Source organism: Arachis hypogaea, chromosome 11 (assembly GCF_003086295.3).
Source record: "Arachis hypogaea cultivar Tifrunner chromosome 11, arahy.Tifrunner.gnm2.J5K5, whole genome shotgun sequence".
Lineage (NCBI taxonomy): Eukaryota > Viridiplantae > Streptophyta > Magnoliopsida > Fabales > Fabaceae > Arachis > Arachis hypogaea.
This window is the reverse complement of record NC_092046.1, coordinates 79,697,027-79,703,622: the sequence shown is the minus strand read 5'-3', so window position 1 is coordinate 79,703,622 and position 6,596 is coordinate 79,697,027. Positions and strand designations below refer to the sequence as shown.

The 6,596-nt window shown below is 38.9% G+C and overlaps 1 non-coding gene across 1 annotated transcript; it reads right to left on the bottom strand.

The window, feature by feature from the left end:
- LOC112724233 (small nucleolar RNA R71) lies at positions 1 to 108 on the bottom strand. The gene has a single exon (XR_003163407.1). It is a non-coding gene; the product is annotated as a small nucleolar RNA R71 (small nucleolar RNA).
- Positions 109 to 6,596: the final 6,488 nt, after the last annotated feature.

The following is a 6,596-nucleotide window of genomic DNA, read 5'->3' as shown; positions in this document are numbered from 1 at the left end:
AGGCTGAGAATTGAAGTGCAGACATTCAGATAGCAAAATGGTGAGACTATCTATGAAGCCTAGGAGAGATTCAAAGATTTGACAAGGAAATGCCCCCCTGATATGTTTAATGAGTGGGTGCAACTTCATATCTTCTATGAAGGGCTGAATTGTTAATCAAAGAAAGCTGTAGACCACTCATCTGGAGGATTTCTTAACAAGAAGAAGACCATTGAAGAAGCCATTGATGTCATAGAGATAGTGGCTAACAATGAGTATTTTTATGCCTCAAACAGAAGCAACAACAGGAGAGTATTAGAATTAAACCATATGGATTCAATCCTGGCCCAGAATAAGATGATCACCAAGCAACTGACTGAATTGACCAAGCAAATATAGAAAAATCAGGCTACAACTATCCACACTTAACCATCACCTCAAGGAGAGTTAGAAATAGAAGAAGGAGTTAACTGGGAGGAAGCTAATTACCTTGGAAATTCATCTAGGCAAGCTCATGATCCATATTCTAAGACCTATAGCTCTGGTTGGAGGAACCACCCAAACTTTGGGTAGGAAAACCAATAAAACCAAGGCCAAGACCACAGACCCCATAATCCAAACCAGTATAACAACTCCACTCACCAAAACTCCAACCAAAAACCATACCAGACCACACAAAACACTTATTTATAGCCACCATACCAAAGCCACGATAACCACTCAAAACACCCTAATTTCAACCAACCATCACCACATGATGATGACAGAATGGCCAAAATGGAAGCTATGCTTTCAAATCTTTGCAAGGAGTTTAAAGACACGAAGAAATTTCATGAGGAAGTGACATCCAATCTGCAAAATCAAGATGCTGCCACTCAGAAACTTGAAGCACAAATTGGATACTTATCCAAGCAAGCTCCTGGCCACAAGTTAGGTAATGCCACCAGGACAACTTCAAGAGAGAAATGCAAAGCTATTACCCTCAGAAGGGGAAAGGAATTGAAAGAGACTTCAAGGGAGACTCAAGAAGAGAAGGCAGAGGGCAGTCCAAATGCCAAGGAAGAAGCACAAGCACCTACACCCAACCCATCAAAGGAGAAAGAAGTTCTAAGGTCATATGTCCCAAAGGCCCCTTACCCTCAGCACTTAATGAAGAATGCAAAGAACAACCAATTCTCCAAATTTTTGGAGATCTTCAAGAAACTTCAAATCAATATTTCCTTTGCTGAAGCACTAGAGCAAATGCCACTCTATACTAAGTTTCTGAAGGAATTAATGACCAAGAAGAGAAGCTGGAGGAATGATGAAACTGTGGTATTAACTAAAGAATGTAGTGCTATCATCCAACACAAGTTGCCTCAAAAATTGAAGGACCCAAGAAGCTTTCAAATTCCATGCATCATAGGGAAAATAATAATTGAAAAAGCCTTATGTGACTTGGGAGCTAGTATAAATTTGATGTCCTTAACAATGATGAAAAGAATGAAGATTGAGGAAGCTAAACCAACAAGAATGGCCCTCCAATTGGCAGGTCGATCATTCAAATACCCTCATGGAATAGTAGAAGATTTGTTAGTAAAAGTAGGAGACTTTATCTTCCCTGCTGATTTTGTGGTATTAGACATGGAGGAAGAAGTTAAGGCTTCAATAATTCTGGGGAGGCCATTTTTAGCTACTGCTGGAGCCATCATTGATGTCCAAAAGGGTGAACTTACCCTTAGGTTACATGAAGAGAGAATGGTGTTCAATGTATTCAAGGCCATGAGCTATCCACCAGAGTCACTGGGAGAGTGTATGAGGTTGGATGCAGTGGAAATTGTGGTGCAAGAAGCCTTTGAAGAAGCACTTGAAGGATTGACAGAGAGTGATTTCATGTTAAATGTTGAGGTTGCTAATGACAATTCAGCTTAAGTGCCTATTCCAGGTACATCGGAGGAGAGGAAAAAGGAGAAAGAAGCACCCAAATCGGAGCTGAAAGCACTGCCACCTACTCTCAAGTATACATACTTGGGAAGTGATGGAAGTTATCCAGTGATCATCAATTCTGCCCATAGTCAAGAACAAGAAGAGGAGTTAATCAAGGTGCTGCAAAAGCATCAAGATGCCATTGGATGGACCTTTGCTGACTTAAAAGGGATAAGCTCATCCATATGCATGCATAAGATCTTGCTGGAAGATGATGCCAAACCCTCCATTCAAGCCCAAAGAAGATTGAATCCTGTCATGAAAGAAGTGGTCCAAAAAGAGGTTATGAAGCTATGGCAGGCAGGAGTAATCTATCCCATTTCAAATAGCCCATGGGTGAGCCCTGTCCATGTGGCTCCAAAGAAAAGAGGGAACACAGTTGTACCCAATGAGAAGAACGAACTCATCCTCACAAGAACAGTAACAGGTTGGAGGATGTGCATTAACTATAGGAAACTCAATGAGGCAACTAGAAAAGATCATTTTCTACTTCCTTTCATGAATCAGATGCTGGAGAGATTGGCAGGACATGCATATTACTATTTTCTTGATGGATACTCGGGATACAATCTAATAGTGGTTGATCCTAGAGATCAAGAAAAAACCTCATTTATCTGTCCATATGGAGTTTTTGCTTACAGGCGTATGCCTTTTAGATTGTGCAATGCTCCTGCAACTTTCCAAAGATGCATGTTGTCTATTTTCTCAGAGATGATTGAAAAATTCATTGAAGTCTTCATGGATGATTTTTCGGTTTTTGGAGATTCCTTCCCCAGTTGCCTAAATCATCTTGCCTTAGTGTTAAAAAGGTGCCAAGAGACAAACCTCGTTCTAAATTGGGAGAAATGCCACTTTATGGTGACAGAGGGGATTGTCCTTGGCCATAAAATTTCAGAAAAAGGCATAGAAGTAGACAAAGCTAAGGTGGAATTAATTGAGAAATTACCTCCACCTAGTAATGTCAAGGCAATTAGAAGTTTTTTAGGCCATACTGGTTTCAACAGAAGGTTTATCAGAGATTTTTCTAAAATTGCAAAGCCTTTGAGCAACCTATTAGTTTCTGATACACCTTTTGTGTTTGATAAAAAATGCACAATAGCATTGGAAACACTGAAAAGAGAACTTTCCTCAGCACCTATTATTGCCCCACCTGATTGGAATTTGCCTTTTGAATTGATGTGTGATGCATCAGACTTTACTATGGGGGCAGTGCTGGGGCAGAGAAAAGGCAATTTAGTGTATGTTATCTATTACGCCAGCAAGGTTTTGAATGAAACTCAAAGGAATTATACCACTACCGAGAAAGAACTACTGGCAATAATGTTTGCATTTGACAAGTTTAGATCATATCTTATTGGATCTAAAGTGATTGTTTTTACTGATCATGCAGTACTAAAATATTTACTTGCAAAACAAGAGTCAAAACCAAGACTGATAAGGTGGATTTTGCTATTGCAGGAATTCAACATTGAAATTAAAGACAAGAAGGGAGTGGAGAACAAAGTAGCAGATCATTTGTCCAGAATTCCTTGTGAAGAAGATAGCACCAACCTATAAATAAAATGTCAATGAATTCTTCCCTAATGAGCAATTAATGTTGGTTCACAAGGCACCCTGGTTCGCAGACATTGCTAATTTTAAGGCTACTGGGGAAGTGCCTTCAATGATCAACAAGCATCAAAAGAGGAAACTCATCAATGATGCAAAGTATTTCATTTGGGATGAGCCATACTTATTAAAAAAATGTTCGGATGGATTGCTCATAAGGTGTATTTCAGAAGAGGAAGGAAGGGAAGTCTTATGGAATTGTCATGGTTCTGGTTATGGAGGGCATTTTGGAGGAGAAAGAACCGCAGCAAAAGTCTTGCAGTACGGGTTCTTTTGGCCCACCATCTTCAAAGATGCACGAGAGCTAGTGAAGAACTGTAATGAATGTCAGCAGGCTGGAAATCTGTCCAAGAAAAATGAGATGCCACAACAATTCATCTTGGAACTTGAGCTGTTTGACGTATGGGGATTGATTTCATGGGACCATTCCCAACTTTATACTCAAACAATTACATTTTGGAGGTAGTGGACTATGTGTCCAAATGGGTGGAAGCCATTGCGACACCTACAAATGATAAAAAGGTGGTCTTGAGCTTCCTCAGAAAGAATATCTTTAGCCAGTTTGGAGTTTCCAGAGCACTCATCAGTGATGGAGGAAGCCATTTTTGCAATAGGCCACTAGAGAACCTCCTTCTGAGATATGGAGTGAAGCACAAGGTTGCCACACCCTATCACCCCCAAACAAGTGGCCATAAAGAAGTATCCAACAGAGAGCTAAAAAGGATCCTGGAAAAGATGGTGGTAGCTTCAAGAAAAGACTGGTCGAAGAAGCTGGATGATGCTCTTTAGGCATACAGGACAGCCTTTAAGACACCAATTGGGATGTCTCCATATCAACTGGTGTATGGTAAGGCTTGTCACCTGCCATTAGAGCTTGTACAAAAAGCTTTCTGGGCCCTCAAGTTGTTAAATTTTGATAGCCAAGCTGCTGGTGAAAGGAGGCTCTTGCAACTGCAAGAGTTGGAAGAATTCAGATCCCAAGCCTATGAAAATACCAAAATCTACAAAGAAAAGGCAAAAGAAATACATCACCTCAAGATGGCACCAAGAAGCTTTGAGGAAGGACAAAGAGTGCTACTTTACAACTCCAGACTGAAACTTTTCCCTGGAAAATTAATATCAAGGTGGTTAGGCCTTTTTCTTGTCAACAAAGTCTCACCTTATGGAAACATAGAAATCATGGAAGAAAGCTCACAACGGACCTTCACTGTGAATGGACAAAGACTCAAACTCTACTTGGGTGACATGGGAGAAGAGTCCAAGATAAAATATAGACTTAACTAAGAAAGCTGACCGTCAAGCTAGTGACGATAAAAGAGCGCTTGTTGGGAGGCAACCCAATCAAAGATAGTTCTTTTTCCCAAGTTAAATTCAATAAAAGAGTTAAGTAGACTCTCTGTATTGCAAAGAGCTAAGTTTGGTGTTCCATACCAAAATAATCCAAGGGTGAATGTGTAATTCTAAGTTTGGTGTGTCCACCAAAGATTTCATTAAAGAACACATTGTAACCCTCAGCATGACTAGTCAATAACCCCAACCAATCAGGGAAACTACTTAACAATAGTTTAATTTCTAGTTCATAGTTTGTTTTTCTAGTTCATGGTTGTTTTCTTAATAAAAGCACATGAGGTTCTCTACATGTATTCAATTTACTGCATTAGGCAGGGAACTAAGTTTGGTGTTCTCACACTAACTCAAGTTCAGAAAATCACAAGCACACATGCATGCTAACAATCTCTCAAGTGCTTGGGGAACAAGCAACTTCCAATAACTTTGCAGGAATTCAATCAATCTCCTGAAAGAAATACACACCATCAGCTAAGAAGAAAAGAAGGACAAGAAAGCCAAAGATGGTAATGGCAGAGAGGAAGCAACTGGACTTCAGGAGGTTGTATTGTAGCTTAACTAGTTATACTTTGGAATGCTTAAATTGGAAGTCTGATTGCGCCTGTGTTAATAGCCAAACTTGTAGTTTAAGTCATTTTGCATTTTGTGGTATTTAATTCTACAATAAGTGTGCTAGCCTAGCTGTGTGTATTTTCACTTTCACTGTTTAAATGCTTGTTTGCCCCCTGAGTCTTTTCAATTTAAATAAAAGAAATGGTTGAACAAGAAGTGGAAGAGTTCCTTTTTAGCAAGAAGTGAAATAACAATAAGTGGTGGTATATATGTTTGATTGTGTAGTAGCTCACTTATAATGAATAAAAGGATAGATTATCTCCCTTTTTAGTATAAACTAGCATGATGTCTATGAATCTTAGCAAATAAGAGTCCTTGGATGAAAGAGAGACAAATAGAAAGAAAGAAAAAGAAAAGCCAAAATTGGCAACAAGAACAGAAGAAAGCAAAAGAATAAGGCTAGACACCAATATCTTGGACCTTAGGACATATGCATGTGGTGTCTTTGTACTAGGATATGCTTGGATGATTAGGTTCTATGGAGTGCTTTAACAATTGGTAACTTGGGTTAACTAACTCGGGATTATCAACCGAAAATCCATTATCAAGAGAAACTTAGTTACAAGGCATTTAGTAACCCAAAGAGGTGCTGGGCACCAATGTCTTAAGAAGAATTGTGAGCCAAGTGTCTGTAGTGAATATGTGTTGAGTACAAATAAGCTAAGAAACTGCTACAACACATGTCACTGAGCTAAAGTTTACAGAAAAAGAAAATAAAGAAAAGCAATTACCAAGGATGAGTGAATAATAAGAGGTCATAGCAGTATGTTAATTGATTCTTAAAGGAGACAGTCTACGCCTAAAGATCAATAAGAAGTGAGTTACTGCATCTTCTGCATAAAACCCCATGAACTAATAATAATTACTTGCTGATATGAACATTACCTTCTGTTTAATTCTTTCTTCTCAATAATTCAGTACTTGCTTAGGGACAAGCAAGTTTTAAGTTTGGTGTTGTGATGCCAAGGCATCTTAGGCTAGTTTTACTAGCCTTTTTCTTTATTTTTAATAGTTTTTATGCACTTTCTTGAGTTATAACTAAGCAATTGGGTTAAAAATTCATGCATGTCTAGATTCATCTAACC